The following is a 22601-nucleotide window of genomic DNA, read 5'->3' as shown; positions in this document are numbered from 1 at the left end:
AGCCTTCAGGCTAGACAGCACCCACTACATTGTGACTTTTTTCCTCTTCATTAGTGTAGCATGATGATGTAAAAATATTGTCATTATTCTCATTATGTATGTAACTTTTAAAACATTCTTTGTGATCTTCGCTCAATCCATTTCAGTCTTTATTTGCCTTTTGGAATAAATATTTCTGTGGTGTTTGAAGGTAGCCATTCCTTTCTCGATTTGAGGGACTTTCTCAGTGGTTGCCAAAATAGTCAGAGAAGCAAATGCTATCTTGTATGATGTGTTTGTGGTTTATTGCCAGCAGGTTCCTGTGCAATTGTCAATGAGAAGGAAGAATCCAGGAAAAATGACCCCAGGTATTTCACCAAGTGGAGAGTTAGAGGAGAAAGTGAAAAAAGTATATAGGGAGGAAAATAGCAGCAGAGGCTGGAAGCAAGTTAGACTTCAGCCCTCAACAAAGAGAGAAAGAAATGAGTGTGACTGGAATAAAGCCAGGCTGCTACAAGGATGCTGTCTTTGATGTAGCTTCTGTGTCCTGTAGGGAAATGAAAGGCCAATAAGAAGTAACAGCTTGCTTTACAAACTCCACTGAATGTTGTTTTTCTGAGTATGAGACAGCAAAAGCAGGACAAAGGGAAACAGTAGTTTGGGCTTTCTTATTTCTTTTCCTTATCTCTCAACCAGCCCTCACCTTGAAAACAAAAGTGAGAACTGAAGCAAACACAGGCAAGAGTAAAATCTAAGTGACCAAGATAAACCACTTCATAAGATTTATGATAAACCAACCGCATGAATCCCAAAATATGAATGGCTAAGGGTCAAACAAAGAACTGTTCCAAAACCACAACTATCACCAGCAAGATGTTCTCTTTTGTATACAGATTTCTACAGAAAAGATCATAACTAGGCTAGATATACAGTATACCAATAGTCTTGTAGAGTAAATGTGATATCGAATGTGTAGATCTACAGATTTTTCTGCTGCACCCTGTTTGAATATGTCCTAAACTTGATCCAGAAATCCTCTTGCTGTGTAGTCTACTGTAGTCAAACAGACTCAGAAGTGATTGCTGAGAAGTTCATTACCACTTCTGTACAAGCCAAAAGAATAAAGCTGGGATCAGGTCACTAACGTGTTCTTTGGTTCCAGTGCTTGATTTGGAAGCTAATATCCTACTGATTTAGAAACATGGATAGAAGGCCAGGCACTGGAAAAATGTCAAGTTGGAGAATGTTGCCAAAGAAGCAGGAAAGTTCTCAAGAATCTGATGAGGGAGAGAGAGCTATTTTCTTCCAATGTTCTTTTCTCTGTAGGATACTTCCCCTTAAATAATTCTCATTGGCTGCATTACACAGAGTCTATTTATCTGATAAACATGCTAGAGAGAAAAAATCCAAGTAGAATTTCTGGCAGCAATATAGATGCTATTTTTTAATTAAATATCATCTTTGACTAGGTGTTAACTAAATATAAAATCCTCCTGAATGGAGAACTAAATCTTCAATAAATACTAAAAGGAAGAAAAAAATCAGCATCTGAAACTTTTAAAAAAAGTTGGGTGCTGGGTGCTGGTGGCTCACGCCTATAATCCTAGCTACTCAGGAGGCAGAGATCTGAGGATCGAGGTTCAAAGCCAGCCTGGGCAGGAAAGACCATGAGACTCCTATCTCCAATAAACCACCAGAAAACAAACAAGTGGCGCTGTAGCTCAAGCGGTTGAGCGCTCGCCTTGAGCTGAAGAGTTGAGGGAAAGCACCCAGGCCAGAAGTTCAAGCACCATGACCGACAAAAAAAAAAAAAAAAAAAAAAACCACCACCACCAACAACAACAACAAAATTTGCCTTTACCACTAGATGAGTAGTTTAGGGTAGCGACTAAGAGAGCTCTGTCATACATGGCTTGTTTGTGAGTTTTGGTCTGTTGCTGGTGTCTATTACCTGTGGCACTCGATCTGATCTTGAGTTTTTTCATCAGTAAGGATAGAATAAATGACAAGGTATATACCTCATCATAAATTACCAGGATTAACTGAGATTATATTTGTAAAGAACTTGGAATAATGTTTTGTAAGGGGTAGTCAAAACATCAATTGAGTTATTTAACACAACTAGCAGGAATCTTAGTATATACTTGGGCAATATATAAGTCTTATTATTTTTTAAGTCTACATAAATCAAAGTCTATATAACCCCATTATGTGAAATACTCCATCAAAGCCATTTTTAACTGAATTGTTAAATATCATAAAGAAATATAGTTCTCAATTCTTCTAAATAGTAGTCGACTAAGAATGACAAGACCAGAAATAGGTTTAGAACTAGAACCAAGGATTAGAAATAGGAATAATTTTGTACCAACTTCTCATCAGACCATCAAAATAATTTGGCAATCAAATAAAGTGAGGATTATTATTTACTATAGTGAAACACAGTACTACTTGAACAGAAGTTTAACTTTTAAAAAAGATAAAGATGAAGCAGGGATAGATATTTTAAGGGCTATGTGAATAGGATTTGACAAAATCCATGATACAATGCTTAGTTTAGGCAGGTGAGATTCTTTTTGAACTCTGGGCTTGGGCCCTGTCCCTGTGCTCTTCAGCTCAAGGCGAGCGCTCTACTGCTTGAGCCACAGCACCACTTCCGGTTTTCTAGTGGTTTATTGGAGATAAGAGCATCACGGACTTTCCTGCCCAGCCTGGCTTTGAACCCCAATCCTCAGATCTCAGCCTCCCGAGTAGCTAGAATTACAGGTGTGAGCCACCAGGGGCCAGGTAAGTGAGGTTCTTAATACAAGAGAATCTTAAAAAAAAAAAAATACAAGTGAATCTTAACATAGCTGCTTGATTGGTAAGCAACTTCCCTAGTAGAGCAATTTATTGTTCTGAGAAAAAGGATACATGCCCAGTAAAAAAAAAGAAAAGAAAAGAAAGGAAAGAAAAAAAAAAGTTGTATATAGAGAGAACAATTTGAGCAGTCTATTATTAATATAAATTGATTTTTTAGGAAGTTATTGTAGCAATCAATACATTTACTGGTTTATAGTCTTATCTTCCTGGAGGAGAATTTCCTGAAACAAAAATAAAGTCACACTGATGAAGGTTTTCCAGTTGTTAGCCTCATAGATAAGGTGTATGGATATAGACAGTCTCAATTCTCACTTTTTAAAAAGGAAAGTAACATCTGAAGACAGAGCCATATAAAGTAATACACCTTTGTAGTGGAATTGGACTTTAGAAATCACCTCATTCACATCAGTCTCTTCATTCTCTACTTGATGGATGAAGGAGAGTTGAAACTTAGGAGAAAAGGCAATCATTCTTTATGTTCTACCTCCAGAGTGACACAATCTTATCACCCCTTAGGGCTGAATCCAGTAGTGAGTCCCCGGCCTTATTAACTAATCAAGACAACATTTAAATCTAAAGTCACTACACAATTCTATTGTCCTTAATGTTTCATCTCTCCCTTTCTTCCTTACTGACAAGCATCAAAATATTTATCTAGAATAGAGCTGACCAAAGTAAATACAAATGCAAAGCTGGGTATAAACAGAGCCATATTTGTGAAAATAGAAAAGCACCAAAACCTAAATTCAAAACTGTTTCGTAGCCAGAGGTTTAAATTTTAAAATTTGCATTCAAATTGAACAAAATCATTTTCTTAAAGTTTCAGTTTTTCCAACAACTAAAGACCTGATCAATATGCAAAGGACTGTATTAAGGAATTTCCTTTCCTTAGTCCCAGACTGCCTGCCAACAAAACGGTAATTTGTACTTTAGAAGAATGTTTTACAAAGTTATTACAGCCACTGAAAATTCAAACCACTAAATTACGCATAATATCCCAACAGTTAAGTTTGCATCTTGATGATAATCAACCTGATTATAAATAAGCATCTGTTCTTAACTATACATTTAAAGAAAGGCCAGCTTTGTCTTACATAATTCAGTCATTTAATTGAACCAGAAAGGCAGTAGATTCTGTTTGATTATTTCTTTGACTTTCACTTTAGGATCTAAATAGGATCTAAATATAGGTATAATTGCTTCATCTGAGGTTTTAAAATGTTTTCTTTGTGATGTAAACTAAGAGTGACTGATAAAGAAGCACCCAGAGAGAGCTTGTACATTTGTTCTTTATGGGGACCACACAGCTAATAGTTAAATTTCAAATGCTATTGTTTCTAGGGAAGCTACAAATGCTATCTCATCTTGTTTCCTCTTATATATACTACACATGTGACCTTGCAAAATATAATACCCTGTGTTTTAGGTCTCTCCTTTGCAAAATGAAGTTTTTGTTGAATTTTTACATCAGAGTATACTGAGAAAGCATCTAAGTGCTCAATGAATGCAAATCATTATTTATATAAAATTTTCTACAGCCAAATCAAACTAAATCTGTGGAAAGAAAAATGTCTTAAAAATAAATCCATGGGGAGAAATCTTACACTATAGTAGTATATCTTATACTATAACTTATAATATAGTAGCATAAGTTTCTCGCTTTTTGAAAGATTTACAATTTTGTCTTACAATACCTCAATTCTATATGTAACTCAAAAATAGAACATTTGATATGTATAATCCAGATATTTTACATAGGTAGTTATAGAATTAATAAAATAACTATTTTACTTATTTTAATATACACTTCAGAATTGTATAACAATGTTTTAAAGAGACTCTCATCTTGATATTTCAATAGTACCTATTATGCAGCTGCCGAGATGTAAGTTTCACAGCCTGACCAATTAGCCATGTGGAGGGGTAGGAGCTTGCTTAATGATCTGATCATCCATGGAAACATATAAACAGACAAATGGATATCAATCATTTCATATGATTTCAAAATAACATACACCATAACATAATGTAAGAGTAAGTTACAAAATACATCTTTCAATAAAAGCAGTTAACTCATCTTTACTGTCCACTCCACATTTTAGCCCAGGCACTAATGCCCATATACACATGCACACACTTTCTCAGATGCAGCATTCTACATATAGAATTCAGAAAATTAAGAATTCTCTATTAAAATTAATTCTTTAAGAAAATTTTATGATCCCCCATCTTTTCTCAACATTCTTAAACTGTAGCTACATGGTTTTTGTTGTGGTGATGGTGATTTTTCTCTTTTTATTTCTTTTTGTTGTTGTTGTTGGTTTGGTTTTTTTTGAGTGGGCGGGGTTCTGGGGATTGAACTCAGGACCTGGGCACTGCCCCTGAGCTTTTGTGCTCAAAGCTATTGCTCAATCTCAGCTCCACTTTCAGCTTTTTGTGGTTATCTAGAGATCAGAATCTCTCAGACTTTTCCTGCCCTGGCTGGCTTCAAAAGGCAATCCTCAGATCTCAAGATCCTCAGTAGCTGGGATTACAGACATCAGCCACTGGTACCCAGCTGTTTTAAAACACTCATATACACTGCTAAAACATTAGTGTTGAAAAAGATAACATTAAAAACAAATAGAATAGTATGTCTGAAACATAACAGTCAGAGGTTCTTCCTTCAATTTCCTAGAAGAAACCATTTATAATTCTAAATCTCCTCAAATGGTAGTATCATTCATATGGTATCAGTCTCATTTATTATATTATTAGTGAGAATGAGTTAAGAATGCTATACAACTATCAGAACAAGTTGAGAATAAATCATATACAAAGGAGAATTCAAAAACCATCTGATTTACCATCATCGTTGTTTGATGTATTTGGATTTACTTATGATGAGAAATTCTGAGAGACCTAAAGGGCAACTTGTCTGACATGTATAGTAAGTGCTTGGAAGAGCTTCCAGAAATTATCATCTCTCTGGAAAATAAAGAAAACCATGGACATTCTGCCTTCAACTATTGCCGTATTTAAAATCATTAAATGCTATCCTGAACAACTATCAATTATAATTTACATAGTAGAGTTGAAGAAAATGAGGTCTTTGATGATTCGGTAATTCATCATAAAGTTAGTAGGTTTAAAATTCTAAATTCAAATTCATTCTCCAAAAAACCAACCTTTAACTCCATAGACTATGTTATATCCTATTTACAGAAACAAAAGCATATTTCAATGATGCTTCTTATTTGAATAGTATTGAAATTAAATGAGTAGTTGTTGAATTCTAACTTCAATATTTATCAGTTATTTTTCCAGAAAGGAAGACAGTTATTGTTTTCAGAAAAGGAAATGGTTATATGCACAGTTATACCTTGTCAATTCGTTCGTTTTGTTTTTTGTTTTTTTGTTTGTTTGTTTGTTTTTTAGGTCCTGGGGCTTGAACTCTGGGTCTGGGCAGTGTCCCTCAGCTCTTCAGCTCATGGTGAGCACTCTACCACTTGAGCCATCACTTCCAGTTTTCTGAGTGGATTATAGGTTTGAGCCACCAGCTCCTACCAATCCCTTGTCAATTTATAAACAGTACTTTTGAATTATTGTTCAGTGAAATTTTACTGAAAGCAGTTCTTATTGACATCAAGCAAAACCAATTTTTTAAAAGACAATATTTATTTATAAAGAATATTCTGTCTGATATTTGTGTTCTCTAGTTTTGAAAAAAACTATTTAAAGCCCTATTAAAATAAAACAACTAGAGCAATAATAATAACTCCACCTTAAACCATTCTCATCTCTTCATTTGCATTAAAGCTTTGAAGGATCATTTGAGTGTAATCATTGAAACCTAAGTGTCTCATCAGTGATGGAGATGCCTTCATTAGGGAGAGAATTTGCATGCCATAAGAGATATGCAAATGAAAGCTATATCCTTAATGTAGAAAGAAACAAGAGATAAATGAATTGATTCACTTTGGTAAGTGGGGAGAATGATCATGATCTGATCATGATCTTTTTAAAAAGTTTTTACAGTCAGGAGAAATAACAGGATTTTGAAGATATGGCCAACCCAGAATAAAATAAATGAGGACAATAAAAATAAGGACATATTGCTGTTCTATCAACAAGCAAAGTCCATTTTTCTACACCTATGTCTCATTTGATGGATTACTTTGATCAAATCAGTATGACAAAATTGAATACCCCTTATGCTTACCATTACTTCAAACATGGTCATCTCAATCTCAATTAAATGTGCTTTGGAATTTATTAAATGTTGCTGACTATGTGTACAATCCTCCTGATTTCATACCCCCAAGCAGCTAAGATGACAGATGTAAGCCACCAGATCCAAGGTGACTACTTGTTTTGAAGAACTTTTAATTTGACCAGAACACAGATGTATGAGAATGTTTGAAATATGAAATAACAAGTCATTATCTGAAAACAAAAGCTTTATTTGATTCCAATGACTTAGCCTTTAATCTCAATGTGGGAATATTTTAATATCTTTTAAGATTTTTGTCTACCTGAACTATTGATTACTTCCATCTCTCTCTTTAATGTTCTGATTAAAAAGATAATGATCATTCCTGGCTAAAATCTTACGTATGAGTATTTGTTTGGTTCCTTGGAAGTCTTTTTTAATTATCATTTTTAAATAGTTGTACAAAGGAATTGCCATTTGACAAAGCAGTTCATGAATATAATATATCTTGATCAATGTCACCCCTTCCAACATTCTCACCCATCCCTGAAAATTTCTCCCAACCCTTAAACACACTCTTCCTCTCCAGAGAATTTATGTCCACATCCCAAAATTGGCATCATTTCAGAGAAATTATCTTCATGAACTTGGAAAGCAATGATTGTGGTACCTTTCTCAATCTTTACACCCATCTCAGAACATGTACATGTTGATCAAAGAAATGCTTTGGATTCTTAACAACACCACTACAGGTTTGATTTGTAAGTGGCTTCCCAGTTGCAGAAACATTTGTCTTAACACCAGTCAGAAAGAGAGTTGTTTTCTTCTTCTGTTGTCCTTAGCCTTTTCTTGACAGCAAAATTGCCTTGTTAAAAAACAAAGCCATCACTGTACTGACACCTCTCTAGCAATTGCTGTCTAACTCAGTATGATAGCAAAGTCTTTACCTGTAACAGTGTACGCAATCTACTGCCATTAGCTCTTTGAGGTCATCTTCTGTTTTTCTACCCATTGTTCATTCACTCTATAGTAGTGCCAAACTCCAGCATTCTTTAAAGATACTAGACACTGCTCCCAATATCAAATATTTGCACTTCATATTTTCTATATCTGAACTGCTCTTTTTCTATGTATCTGCATCATTCCCTTGTTTCCTTCGTGTGTGCTGGCCCTGGGACTTGAACTCAGAACCTGTATGTGGTCCCTGAGCATTTTGCTCAAGGCTACTGTTCTACCACTTGAGCCAAGCTCACTTTTGTCTTTGTTGGTGTCTAATTGGAGAGAAGACTCAGACTTTCCTGCACAGGCTGGCTTTGAACACCATTTCTAGATCTCATCCTCCTTAGTAGCTAGAATTGTAGTTGTGAGCCTGTGATCTCATCTAAGATCACTGTATCTTGTAGACTATAACACTATTTTATTATACTGATTTGTTTCACCATAAACCTCCATGCTATCGAACATAATAGATTACTCATTTATTTTGTTTGCTCACTTGAACATGAAGTCCAAAGCACTTTTAATTAATTCTACTTTCAGAAATCTATAGTTATTAGGGAAATACCCTTCTTAGCATTTAATGACATTAATTGTAGTGGAAGAAAAGGGCCCACCAATAAGGTTTATAAAATGCTTCTAAAAATGTATTTATAAAGGCAAACGATGAACTTAATGTTGACTGTGTCCATAAGTGTTTTAGGTCATTTATTTATTTATTTATTTATTCATTCATTCATTCATTCATTTGTCGGCTGTGGCACTTAAACTCCAAGCCTGGGTGCTGTCCCTGAGCTCTTTTGCTCAAGCCCAGGGCTCTACCACCTTGAACTACAGCATCACTTCCTGGTCCATTTCTTGATTGTAGATTTTCCTTACTTTTGCTCACAAGTCATGTGAAAGTATATATAATATTTTCTCCCTGTCACCTCTACTTATTTGTCTACTGTCTTGGCATTCAGAAAATTTTCCAGTCAGTATACTGTTAGATGGGTTATTGTCATTGAAATGAAAGACAAACAATATAGCTAGATATGCTCAATCTTATTATTAGAATTTAGTTAAAGCAACTCTCTAGCACAGAATTAAGACCAGCTATAACCATAACCCTGAACAACCAGGATTCAACCAGCTGGAAAAATCCCATAAATCAGTATTTTTTAAGTTTTTTTCCCCTTTAGTTACTGTCTAGACATCCTACTTGTTTGAATAAGCCTAGAGCCTTTGATCCAACTAAGAAATATTTGTTCTCCTTTTCACTTAGTCTGAATCTGAATCTGACCACAAGTTTGTGTGGAAGAATGGGTATAACCAAAGTAGATCTCAGACAAAGTCTTGAAGGCAAACTGTTTAATACACTTTGATAGACCATAGATTAATCTTTCAGTGTCAATTATTTCTTAAAGTATGAACCTAAGCTAATTTAAAATACTCTAGGTAATGTTTAATTTCAGAGAAAGTAAGTATATTGTGTTTCAGCATTATTTAAAACAACAAGACCTGAGTAACAGTTTCCTCAAATACTAGAATCCAAAATATTTCATAATTCACAGGATTTCTTTAGGGGGGATTTCAGAATATTCACAAAGATTTTATTGCTGAAGCATACATAATTGAAGTCTGGAATTTATAATTATCATTCCAAGGAATTTTAGCTTCTTAGAACTGTACCTTGTCATGGGTTTCAGAATATTTTGAAATTTGAATGTGTTGGTTAATGACAGTCAATGTATAATAGCCATATATGCAATCCTCATTGTACCTAATAGAAATTTTAAAAGAAAGGAATAAAAGTTTGGGTCCAGGGCATGTCAAAATCAATAGCTTTTTTTCTTAAAAAATTAAAATTCTTGGACAACAAGAGTATTTCTACAGGCCTATGTAATTTTATTCACGAATCACATTTAAACATTGTTACTTATACATCTCATACAGCACAGTAATTCTTTGCTACAAATAATTGTGCCTTTTTGCTGATGCTGCTTTTATACAAGTAATTAATATGACAAGCCAGAAAATTTTACTCTGTTCTAAATCTGAAAGAACAGAGGAATTCCTTTATGCAAATTAATGTAGCCCGTTAATGTATACTCATTGATTTGAGTTTGATTGCCTGTGTCTATTCTTTCTGGATGTGTGCTCAGGAAAATGTTTTGGTTAGAGAAGGAACATGTAAAAATGCCCACTAAATTTACATTTGCCCATAGTGAATACTATATGAAATATTATTGCCATTAATTTTTTGTCATTTTAGGGTTTGAAAAAGAAATCATAGATTAAAAAAAGCAAAAACAGCTGAAAGAACAAAATTTTAGAACCTGGAGCTATTATTATGTCTAAATTAGTCATAATACATATTCATTACTTTGAAAAAGAATATTTAAAGGCAAAAATTGAAACCTTATTTGCAACACTACAAAATTTTTATATACAATGTTTTGAATTAACATAGATAGATAGATAGATAGATAGATTTTAATAATGTTTAAGTTCTTGCAAGAATCCAAGTATTGACAAAACAAAAGAATTCAAGTATTTCTTCTTCATCCAAAATACTAAACTCATAATTATAGGCCTGATCCACTTATAATACTATTAGTGAAGTTCAAAAATTTTCCTGCAACACAATTGTTCCTGGTAAGAAGAACATTGCAGTCAGTAAGACCCGGGTATTTGAAAAAATGGGAGTGTTTGGCCTCTGATAAGATTCTATTTCCTCTCCACTCAAGGAAGTTGCTACCCTGCTTCATCTTAAGGCAAAGTACTGAATACTAAGACAGCAGCCTTCATAGAACTGCAGTGATTAATGTTTGAACAACTCATTCGGATTTCAAACCTATGGTTTGAATTTAAATTTTACATGGGGTCAGCTAATCTGTCAGAACCAATAATAGTTTCCTACCTACAGATAATAAATACCAGTGAATTACCTCAGGTCGAGAAATTTGCCTTACTGTGATGAGTTGTGTTTTTTTTTAGTGTAACTCAAACTATGTTTTATGAAGAGTGTGTTTTGTAGTTATTGCCAAAAAAGTAAAAGAATAGAACAAAATATCATCAAAGAAACAACAGGGAACAACCGTGGATGAAACTATCACCAGATTTTTGAGAGGCAAATTCAAGATGTTTTGTGTCTTACGTTTCATTTTCTTGAAGGATATATGAAAAGATATATATGTACAATCATCAGTATTGTAGGGTTTCCTCATTTAATAGAAAAATTATACATTTTCTAAACTTACTTTTTTAGAAAATATAATATCCAATGACCTTTTTAAGACTTTGCTTTTTTAAAATGGCCAAGATTATAGACATTTGCAAATAAATTAAATGGCATTTCACTTCTGCATGTTAGAGAAGTTACTATGTTGATGCTGGAGGATAGATTAAAGATAAGTAGAGTATAATCCCGAGGTAAATTCCTGTGTAGTTTCTATGAGGAGCCTCCATATTGATTTCCATAATGTTCACACTAGTTTTCACTTCCACTAACAGTGTATGAGGGTGCCATTTTCCCACTCATCCTCATCTGCATTTGTTGTTTCTTTGATAACTGACATTCTGACTGGATTAATGTAGAACTTTAGCATACAGTAGTTTTGATGTGTATTCTGAATTTATATCTAGGAATGTTGATTTTGTTCATGTGTCTATTAGCCATTTATATTTCCTAGAGATGACCACCGGCTTTACTTGTCCATTTATTATTTGGATTACTTATTCTTTTGCTGTTTAACTTTTGAGCTCTTTGTATATTCTGGCAATCAAGCATATCTCTTTTTTTTTTTTTTTTAAAGTAATTAATTAATTTTATTGTGAGAATACCGTACAGCGGAGTTACAATTACATGGGCAAGATAACGAGTACATTTCTTATCAAGCATTGTTGCCTCCTCGTTGTTTCCCCTTCCCATCATTTCCCATACTCCTCCCCTCTCCCCACCTGGTCTTCCCCCCCACCCCTCGCCAAAGTTGTTAAGTTCGTTTTTCTTTTTTTTATTTTTTTTAATTTTTTTTTTAATTTTATTTTATTTTGTTTGAGAACATACTGTACAGAGGGGTTACAATTACATGGGCAGGATAATGCATACATTTCTTACCAAGCATTGCAGCCTCCTCCTTTGTTTACCCTTCACCTCCCTTCCCAGCCTCCCCCCTCCCTCCCACCCAATCATACCTCTCCACCCCCCCCCCCCCCACTGACATTGTAAAGCTGGTTTTGACATGACATTTTGTACTTCTCATTGTTGCAACAGGTCCACCTGAATCCTTAAACGACTTGTTTGTCCCCATCTCCTCCACATGTTATACTGACATCAAATATAGTGAAAGCGGGGGTTACACTGTGGGGGAGGGACATACAAAGCAACAAAGAAATAATCTTATAAATGCGTTAGAAACACATGCATGAAAGAAACAAAAACATTAAAATACATATTTGAGGTTTCGTTTTCCTAACATCCCATTATCTGACTTTTTCCGCTTGACTCATACCTATACTAGATATTGCAAATAAGGGAAACCATGGGACCTATGTTTCTTTGGGCCTGGCTTACTTCACTTAATATAATTTTTTCCAAGCCTTTCCATTTCCTAACAAATGGGGAAATGTCATTCTTTCTGATGGAGGCATAGAATTCCATTGTGTATATATACCACATCTTCTTGATCCATTCATCTACTGAGGGGGATCTGGGTTGGTTCCATGTCTTAGCTATGGTTCAAGCATATCTCTTAAGGGATATAAATTAAAGTTCAAGATAGACAGGTTCATTTGGACAAATGAACTTGTAAAATAGCTGGGTCATAGGGGATCTCTATGGTTAGCCTTTTAAAGAATGTCCATACTACTTTCCAGAGTGGTCAAACAAGTTTATATTCCCACCAACAGTGTAGTAATGTTCCTTTTGGCTGCTTCCTTACCAGTATGTTATTTTTTTTTTCTTGATAATGGCCATTCTAACTGGGGTGAGGTGGAATCACAATGTTGTTTTGATTTGCATTTCTTTTATGGTCAGAATTGATGAACATTTCTTCATGTATCTTTTGGCTTTTCTGATTTCTTCTTCAGATAAGTCTGTCATTAAGCCTTTAGCACATTTATTAAGGGAGTTGTTGTTTCTTTGAGGATTTGTGGGGTTTTTGGGGGGGGAGGGGAATAAATTTTTTGAGATCTAAGTATATAGTTTAGATATGAGGACCTTGTCTGTTGTATATCTAGTAAGCATGGCCACCTGTGGGCTTTCTATTGATCTTGCTAGCTATGTCCTTTGCCATGCAGAAACTCTGCAGTTTAATGCAATCCCATGTATTCAAACTTTCTTTGATTTGTTGTGTTTCTGGGTCTTTATTGAGAAAGTTTCAACCCACGCTAAGGAGCCCTAGTGTTCCCTCTATTCCTTTTTGTAGTATTTTAAAGATATTTGATTTTACATTGAGGTCTTTGATTCATTTGGAGTTGATTCTGATACAAGGTGATACATAAGGAGCCAATTTCAATGTTCTGCATGTGTATAGACATAGAGATGGTGAGAGACAAAGGACAATGAGTGAACCAATAAAACAGTGATACTCAGAAGACACTATGTTGGAAATGCACTTTATACCTTTGAGTGGAGGGTATTTGGGGGAGGAAGGATAGTGGCAGAAAATGAGGGAGAGGAAACAATGTTTGACAAGAATTGTACTCATTTCCCTACTTATGTAACTGTAACCCCTCTGTAAATCACCTTTACAACTTAAAAAAAAAAACAGAAAGACAAGTTCACACCCATGCAGTACTGTTTGCAATAGCCTAATTGGGAATCTGCCAAGATATCAAACAACAAATTAATGAAACAAGAAAATAGACTATATATATATACACCACGGATTATTACAGGATTCTGCCTGCTTCAATATGATTAGCAATATTTTTACGTCACACGTTTTCTTTTATTTTGGGTGGGTCCGGTCGTGGGGCCTGAAGTCTGGGCCTGGGCGCTGTCCCTCAACTCTTCAGCTCAAGGCTAGCTAGCGTTCTATCACTTGAGCCACAGCACCACTTCCGGCTTTTTTCTTTTTGCTTTTGTGGTGCTGAGGAATCAAACCCAGGGCCTCATGCATGCAAAGCAAGCGCTCTACCACTGAGCCACCTTCCCAGTCCCATCATACAACATTTTCATCCTCTTTGATCTCTGTGCTCATACTTTCCATTATACGAGTGTTATTTTGCAATCCTGCTGTTCAAATTTGGCCCCAAAACATGTTTCGATTTTTAAGCACATCATTCACTATGAAAGCAGAAATTTTCTCAGAGTAGTTCCTTCCTTCCTAATAGTTTTTCATTTTGTCTTTCTTAGCTTAAAGTTCAGAGTACCTAAGGGAGTTTCTCTCAGATCTCATTCCCTTTCCTCATTAAAGGGTAGTATTCTGTTATTCTTTGTCTTTTCTTCATTAGATCCTTTCAAAAAATCTTACATACACTGATTTCTCTTTATCTTGACTATTGAGGACACCTTACTTTGTGCAGTATGCTTTCTTTGTTTTATTGTGAAAAATACTGTACAGAAAATTACGTGGGCAAGGTAATGAGTACATTTCTTATCAAGCATTGTAACCTCCTCCTTTGTTTCCCTTTCTCGTCCCTTCCCATCTCCCTGTCCGCCCCCTACCCCGCCAAAGTTGTAAAGTCTTGTATAGCTCATTGTTGCAATAGGTCCACCTGTATTCTTATTTAAACAATTTGTTTTTTACCTTCCCCTCCCCAAATTATAACAACGTCCAAAACAGTGAAAATAGGGCTTATACCCTGGGGGAGGGACATACAAAACAACAAAGAAATCATCTTATAAATATGTTAGAAACAATCGCAAGAAAGAAAAAACATTTGAGTCTTTATTTTGTGCAGTTTGAAATTGAGAACTGAAATAGATTTTTCATTACATTCAGTTTATATGATTTCTTTATGTCTTCAGCTATTTTTGGTTCGAAAGTAAACTCTGATTTTGTTGTTTATTTTCAGTATCTTCAAAAGACCTAACACCAAAGTGGAAGACTTTTTCAGTGTATATTTTATGATGAAATTGTTTGTTTATAGAAAGAAGTCATACACCAGACTGAATATTAAAAGTAATATTATTAAAATATTAGAAATGAAGACTAATATTAAAATATAACTTCAAATTATAGTTTTAAATAAGCTGGTACTGAGTGTTCTCAAGGAGATGGAAAGATAAGGATCATCAAGAGGGGAATAATAATTGAAAAAACAGAAAAGAGAAGATAAGCAGAAGATGAAAAAAAGACTAGAATAATCCACAAGTGAAGCAAAGTTGTTGTTGTTGATTGTATCACAAACTGTAGAATGAAGATAAAAGCCACTCAAATGTTTCTATCCTCTGAAGCTCATGAAAGACATACTTTAGATTGGCAGACACTATCACAAATTCATACTATGAAAATTCATTTGACTCTAAATTTCTTCAGTCGATCTATCTACACTTTTTACATATCAACTGTTGTTTAGCAAGATTTTCTATGTGTATAGAATGTCAATTAGTAGGATTCAAAATCATATATTGTATCACTGGACCAGTTATAAAATGTTTTTGGAAGGCAATAACTTACTTCAGTTACTAAATGAGCCAGAAGTACATTAGCATGACATTTAATGTGGGCTGCCTTCCATATAAGCTGGTAGGTCCAAAATATTTGCAAGGAAAATGGCAAAAATTATTCAAGGAATACAAAAGTAAATTTTCAACCCATATCACTCAGACAAATGCAGACATATATTGGCAAGCTTCTTTTGTGACTGCTTCTTGTCAAAGGTCAATGTGCATTTTAACACCTATTTATTATAGCTTTGTTATATATCATTTTGACTGCCATAATTCTTTTTAAACAAGACTGGCTAGAATGGAAATGCAGCCTAGAAATAAAATCCTGGCATTCAAGTATAACCATGTTGATTATTTTAAGTGATATAGCTGTACACCTAGCTGAAGTTGCTTTTTGTTTTGTTTTTTTTTTTTGTCTGTAGTGGGGTTTGAACTCTCAGTCTGGGAGCTATCCCTCAGCTCTTCAGCTCAAGGCTAGCGCTCTACCTACTTGAGCCACAACACCACTTCTGGCTTTTTCTGCTTATGTGGTGCTAAGGAATTGAATCCAGAGCCTCATTCATGCATGGCAAGCACTCTACCACTGAGCCAACTTCCCAGCCCTAAAGTTGCCAAATTTTGAGCAGATGAATGACATAAATTTTTTAATTTAAATTGGAGGCTATCTAATGAAGAAGTACAATGGAGACCTTGTCTGCCGTATTTCTGAGACCAGAATTTTTCTAACAGATAGTGTCAGATAGGTGACAAATACTTAGAAATAAATTAACAGAGATATGATGGTGCAATAATAATGTTTTGGATCCATCACAACATGTCAATAATGTTTTACGTGCATTAATTGCCATTTCCCCCCGACTTCTATAATCTGCTATGGATATTACATGATTGCAAGGATAAAACTGAATCTTAATAACAAAATTAACTTGTCAAAATTCATGAAAATCAACTGCAATCATACCAATACATAAACAACTTGATAGACTCAAAAATCACAAAGACTCATCCAAACTCATAACCAATTGTAAGATAATTCAAATGACTAAAACATCCTGAAAGTGTTTCAGACTTGACCATAATTCTTCTTCTTACCAGAACCATTTCAATGAACCCAAAATAACTTAAACTAAAGATTGGGTATGATGGTAAAAATCATAACCCAAGAGGTAGGAGACAAAGGGAAGAAGATGACACTCTAAGAGCCTGTGTGAAAAATAAACTAAAATCAATAAAAAGGATAACTTTTGGGGGAAGGAAAGATAGAAGAATCAGTTTTAGCTCTGTCTTGCCAAAAGCAACTATAGACATTTTAACTATCTCCATACTTTTACCTTCTTTACAATGTCATGCAGTTGAAATCACGTACTATATGACCTTGTGAGATTAGCTTATTCCATTCAGTAACATGCACTTAAGGTTCTGTCATGTTTCTTTATGGATTCATGGTTCTTTTTAAGATAATACAATATTCCAGTGCACAACAAATATACTGTAATTTATCTATCTTTTTACCAACGAAAATTATCTTCATCGTTTTCAACTTTCGTCAACTATGAACAAAGTTACTATCAATATCCTCATCAATTATAGATATGGATGGAGATTTTTTATTATTTGGTTAAATACCGAGAGACATGAAGAATGTATTATATGGTAAGAGAACATTTAGTTTTGTGGGTTTTTTTTTTAAAGCCTGTCTCCTATAGCAGCTGTGTCCTTTTACATTTCCTCCAGGAATGAATGCAACTCTCATCATGCCACGACAGGGTTTTGAATTTTCCCACCGTAATATGTGTGCAATGTTATATCATTTTCATTGATTAGCACATATGATTCTGGCTATTTTTATGTATTTTACATTACATACATATCTTCTTTGGTGCAATGGCTACTGGTATTTTTGCCCAGATCTAATGAAGTAACTAACCATCTTATTGCTAAATTTTAGAGTTTTTTGGATGTCTTGGACTAGCAGCACTTTATCAGATATTTTGTAAATGTTTTCCCCTAGATAGTAGCTCATTTTCTTTCTTAGCCTTTCAAGAACAGATGTGAGGCTGAGAATGTGGCTTAGCAGTAGAGTGCTTCCCAGCATGCATGAAGCCCTGGATTTGATTCCTCAGTACCACATAAACAGAAAAGGCTGGAAGTGGCACTATGGCTCAAGTGGTTGAGTGCTAAAGCTTTGAGCAAAAGAAGCTCAGGAACAGTGCCCAGGCCCTGACTTCAATCCCTAGGACTGGCAAGATAGATAGATAGATGGATGGATGGATAGATAGATAGATAGATAGATAGATAGATAGATAGATAGATAGATAGATAGATAGATAGATAGATAGATAGATAGATAGATAGATAAAAACAAATGTGAATCTGAATTGTCTTAGCCTGTAAGTTTGTGGTAAATTGCTATAACTGAAATAGGAAAATAACACAGCAAGTGCTTTTTAAAATTATTGAATTAAATTCTCTTGTAACTGTCTAATAGTATCCTCTGAGCACCTCACTGGTTTGAATTTCTTACTTTTTGTGGTAACTTATATCCAGTAGGTTCATTTACAGGCTGAGCTAAGATTTAAAAGATGAATACATGATATATTTTTTTCTGGGGTTTGCCTTTATCTTTTCTTATCTGAATGGCATTCACTAATCACCGATCATTTACTTTTTGAGGGGTTGTTTCCTTTTATTTATGGATGTTCCCTTATGTGCTAGACAAATTTCACTGTGGACAAATACAAAGGTAAAGCTTTATACCTAATCTTGTATTAAAACAGTATTAAAACGTGTATTAAAATTATTAATCTTGTATTAAAACTCTATGATCATATGACCTCTATTACTGACCTTTGCTTTCTTCTCTGTAGTGTTTGCTGCACTTTGGAAACAGTGCACTTGTGCTTTAGGCACGGAGTCTGTGAAATATGCAATGTCTAGGGTAAGAAGTTTGTGCTCTGAGTATTCTTTAAATTACAGAAAATATTACAGTGGGATAAAGTTTTTCTGTTACATACAAATCCACAGGTAACATTTAAGGCTTAAGATACTGCAAAAACAAGCAATTAGAAGTAGCTGTCCTTTACATGTTTACAACAGTTAAAAACACATCAGAAGTTATATGTATCTATGTATCAATTCTTTATATAGTATTCATATGAGGTATTACAATTTTAGGCAATGTTTATAACGTGAAGTCATAAGCTACATCAATGAGATTCGAAATTTAAGAAATATTTAATCTGAAATAATTTTACACAATGGCATATTCTCACCCAAATCCAGACAAATTTGTATGGAGAGTGTAATTACTATTATATATTTCTCTTACTTTATAATCTTTCTAATGGTAATTTTTGTTGTGTCTTTTTTTTCTTTTATATTCTCCAATCATGTTGCTCTGAAGAAAAACATAAACTCCATCACTATTTACTCAAGAAATACTGATCTCTCATTCAGTGATTACTGAATTCTATTTTAGATCTAATTCACTCATCCAACCCTGTATTTTTCTACTGGTTCTATGAATAAAACTTATTGTTTATCATGTAGAGTGGCACGATTTTCACACACACAATAATTCCTTCCCTCTCTTCTTTTCTCTTAAATTCATTCTTTCTCTTTGTTAGAGAATTACCATTACATCCAGTATTATTCATTTGATATTTTATCCTATGAAGGTGTCCCAATCTTCCCTGACACAACTAGTGAGTTTGTTCCATAAATACCATAGAATTATGTTCTCATTTCATGCTTTATGTATTTGCATGGTGTTAGTTGCTATTTAAGAAAAATTCCTACTTGACTAGATCATGATAACTTTGAAATCAAGAAATACATACTATTCACCTTTGCCTCTATAAAATGTAACAATTTACTAAATTATCATGTCATGAAGTTTTTGAACATCTTCTAAGTTTTTCCTTCTCCAACCCTATACTTGAAATGTTTCAGAGGAAATATCTAATGAGAGTCATGAACTCAACAACCCTATATCGGAACTAAAGATCTCATTATAGATAACACACTGGGCTCATATTATTCATTCCACTTCATATGCTACTCTCCACTAGTTAATATCAAACAAAACTATGTCTACCAAGCTGTGAGATTCATTAGTAAATTATTCTCATTTCTTAGTCTTTGATTTTTATTGCCTTTCAAGATGAGCATTAGCTCAATACATAAGACAGTGCTTACTTTTTAAAAGGAGAAAGTAATTGAAGTCTCCAAGATTTTTGTCTATATTGTATTGTGATATTTAAACAGTGGTAATTTTGGAGCCATATCCACTGATAGTACTGGCCCATCATAGGCATTCTACCTCTTAGAATTTTAACCTGGTGCCATATTTTGACATTTTAAATATTTGTGTATAAAACATTTGGATTATATATGGCCTGTATATCTGTGAAATAGTAAAAAGCAAACAAAAACAAAACCCTTCCTGTTCTATACACATAGATTAAAATTTGAAATATTTTAAAATCAAGTTTAAAAAAGTCAAACTCGATGTTAGAAGAAAAATTGAGTTCCTGTACGCATAATGAATTAGCTATTTTAAAAAAAGCATATTCATTGATTTCCATTAAAATCAGGATTTAAGCCAGGTGCTGGTGGCTCACACCTGTAATCTTAGCCATTCAGAAGGCTGAGATCTGAGGATCATGGTTCAAAGTCAGACCAGGATCTTATTTCCAAGTTAACCATAAAAGAAAAAGAGGAGTGGGGTGCCTGTGGTTCACGCCTGTAATCCTAGCTACTCAGGAGGCTGAGATCTGAGGATTGCGGTTCAAAACCAGCCCCGGCAGGAAAGTCCATGAGACTCTTATCTCCAATAAACAACTAGAAAACCGGAAGTGGCGCTGTGGCTCAAGTGGTAGCGCACTGGCCTTGAGCTGAAGAGTTGAGGGACAGCGCCCAAGCCCAGAGTTCAAGCCCCACGACAGACCAAAAAACAACAACAACAACAACAAAAAACAGAAGTAGGATTGTTGCTAAAGATGTACCATGGTAGCCTTGAGCAAAAAAAGCTCAAAAAAAGTAGTGAAGTCCTAAATTCAATCCAAGTTCCAGAAAACTTGGAGAGAGTCAATGATAGTGATCTAATTAATTAATTCACCATATAGTTTTGCTGAGATTATTGACCCTCAGCAAGATAGAAATGTATTTGACTATTCTTGTTGCAAATTACTGCTTTTCCTTCTGTGGTTCACATTCTTGCCAAGACATTATTTCTTGAGCCTTTTCTTTGCTGTAAATGGTATTCTCAGCTAAGTGGGAAATGTTTTATTATTTCAGAAGACCTCTGCAACAGAGGCCAGGTTAAAACTGAAATTTGATCTCACACTAAGCTGTTGATTTAAACTCTCATGCTTTTACCTTTGCAGAAATGGCAAAGGCCAAAGATCTTATGTTTTTTTATATATATATATATATAATGTATATAATATATTATAATAAATGATACATATAACATAATATATTATAAGATATATATTATATATTATATAATACTAAAGTACTATATTATACATATTATATAATAGTAAAGTACTGTAGAGAGGGGTTACAGTTACATGAGTAAGGTAATGAATACATTTCCTATCAAGTATTGTTACTCCTTCCTTTGTTTTTCCCCTACCATCCCTTCCCTATATACCTCCCCAATACCTCCCCACTCCCCAAAGTTGTAAAGTTCATTTTCAACATAGTGTCTTGTATATCTCATTGTTACAATGGGTCAGCCTGAATCCTTATTTAGGACAAGCAGAAAAGATCAAAATCTGTGTACATATGACCATATAAGATGATGCTAAGAGAAATGAACCCCAAGATAGAGACACAAGAGGTTTTATCTTTCTTGTTGTTGTTTTTAATGTACTATGTGAGGTTTTTTTTTGTTTGTTTCTTTTGTGCATTCTTCCCCCATGGTATAACCAATGATCTTCTTGAGTTGATGAGTTTTAACTTCATGTTAATTGGCTTCAGAGCCTTTAATCCAGGACAAAATTCCTTGCATTTCCACATAGTTATTTCTATTGTTACCTTCACAAAAGTATTGAAAAAAAATATTCCATCAAGTAGCTGTTATCTTTTGAATTTGTTTCTAACCACTTCTAGTGTGAAATACTTGAAATGACTGAGCAGGATGAAGACACTGATTCTATTGAATTAGGTGCAGATTCAGTCATTTCCTCTCAAGTTGATTCCCATTCACTTTCATACCCTTCCTTCCTTTTGCCTCAAAAATCCATCGTCTTTATTTCTCATATAAGTTTAATGAAGAAGGAAAAAGTTATCCCTTTGAATGACTTAAATAAATCTTTCTAGGCAACCTCATATTTTCAAAGTTGCATAAGCAGTCAATAGTGGAAACAAAAAGTAGTATGGGACACAGTGTCTCAATGGATGGATGATTTGTAATACAGAATTAGGCTTTTGTTCTGGAAGCCTAATGGTTAATTTTAATTTATTTTGTATTCAGGAAAAAATGATCATTATTATTTAAATTTTGTAATGTGTTAGTTTTCTTTAGTGTAAATGGATGAAAACTGCATACACATTTACTGAAATACCGAATACTTTAGTGAAGCATGAGGAAGAAGAACTGTGGATTTCATGTCGGCAAAAATATTAGGAATTCAAAAGAAAGCATTGTAGCCATCAGACTGTTCAGAAATTCATTAAAAGTGGCCATTGCTTTCTGAAAAAACAACTAACAAAATGTGTAAATTTATAGCACATGAACTAAAAAACCTATAGTCCCAAAAAACCTATAGTCCATGATCTCCCTACCAAAAAAACAACCTTTCCAAGATATGCAAATAAAGTTTGTCTTACACTTGACTTTTCAGAGCAAGAGTTTGTAGTTACTACTTACTTAGAAGAGGAGTCTTGTTTTGAAATATATTCAAGGTGAGACTCCTTACTGGTCAAGAACAAATAGATCTTGGCTTAGTATCACAGAATTAC

This window comes from Dipodomys spectabilis, unplaced genomic scaffold (assembly GCF_019054845.1).
Source record: "Dipodomys spectabilis isolate Male_0828 unplaced genomic scaffold, ASM1905484v1 ptg000207l, whole genome shotgun sequence".
Taxonomy (NCBI): Eukaryota; Metazoa; Chordata; class Mammalia; order Rodentia; family Heteromyidae; genus Dipodomys; species Dipodomys spectabilis.
The sequence above is the reverse complement of the archived record's forward strand: the minus strand, read 5'-3'. Positions refer to the sequence as shown.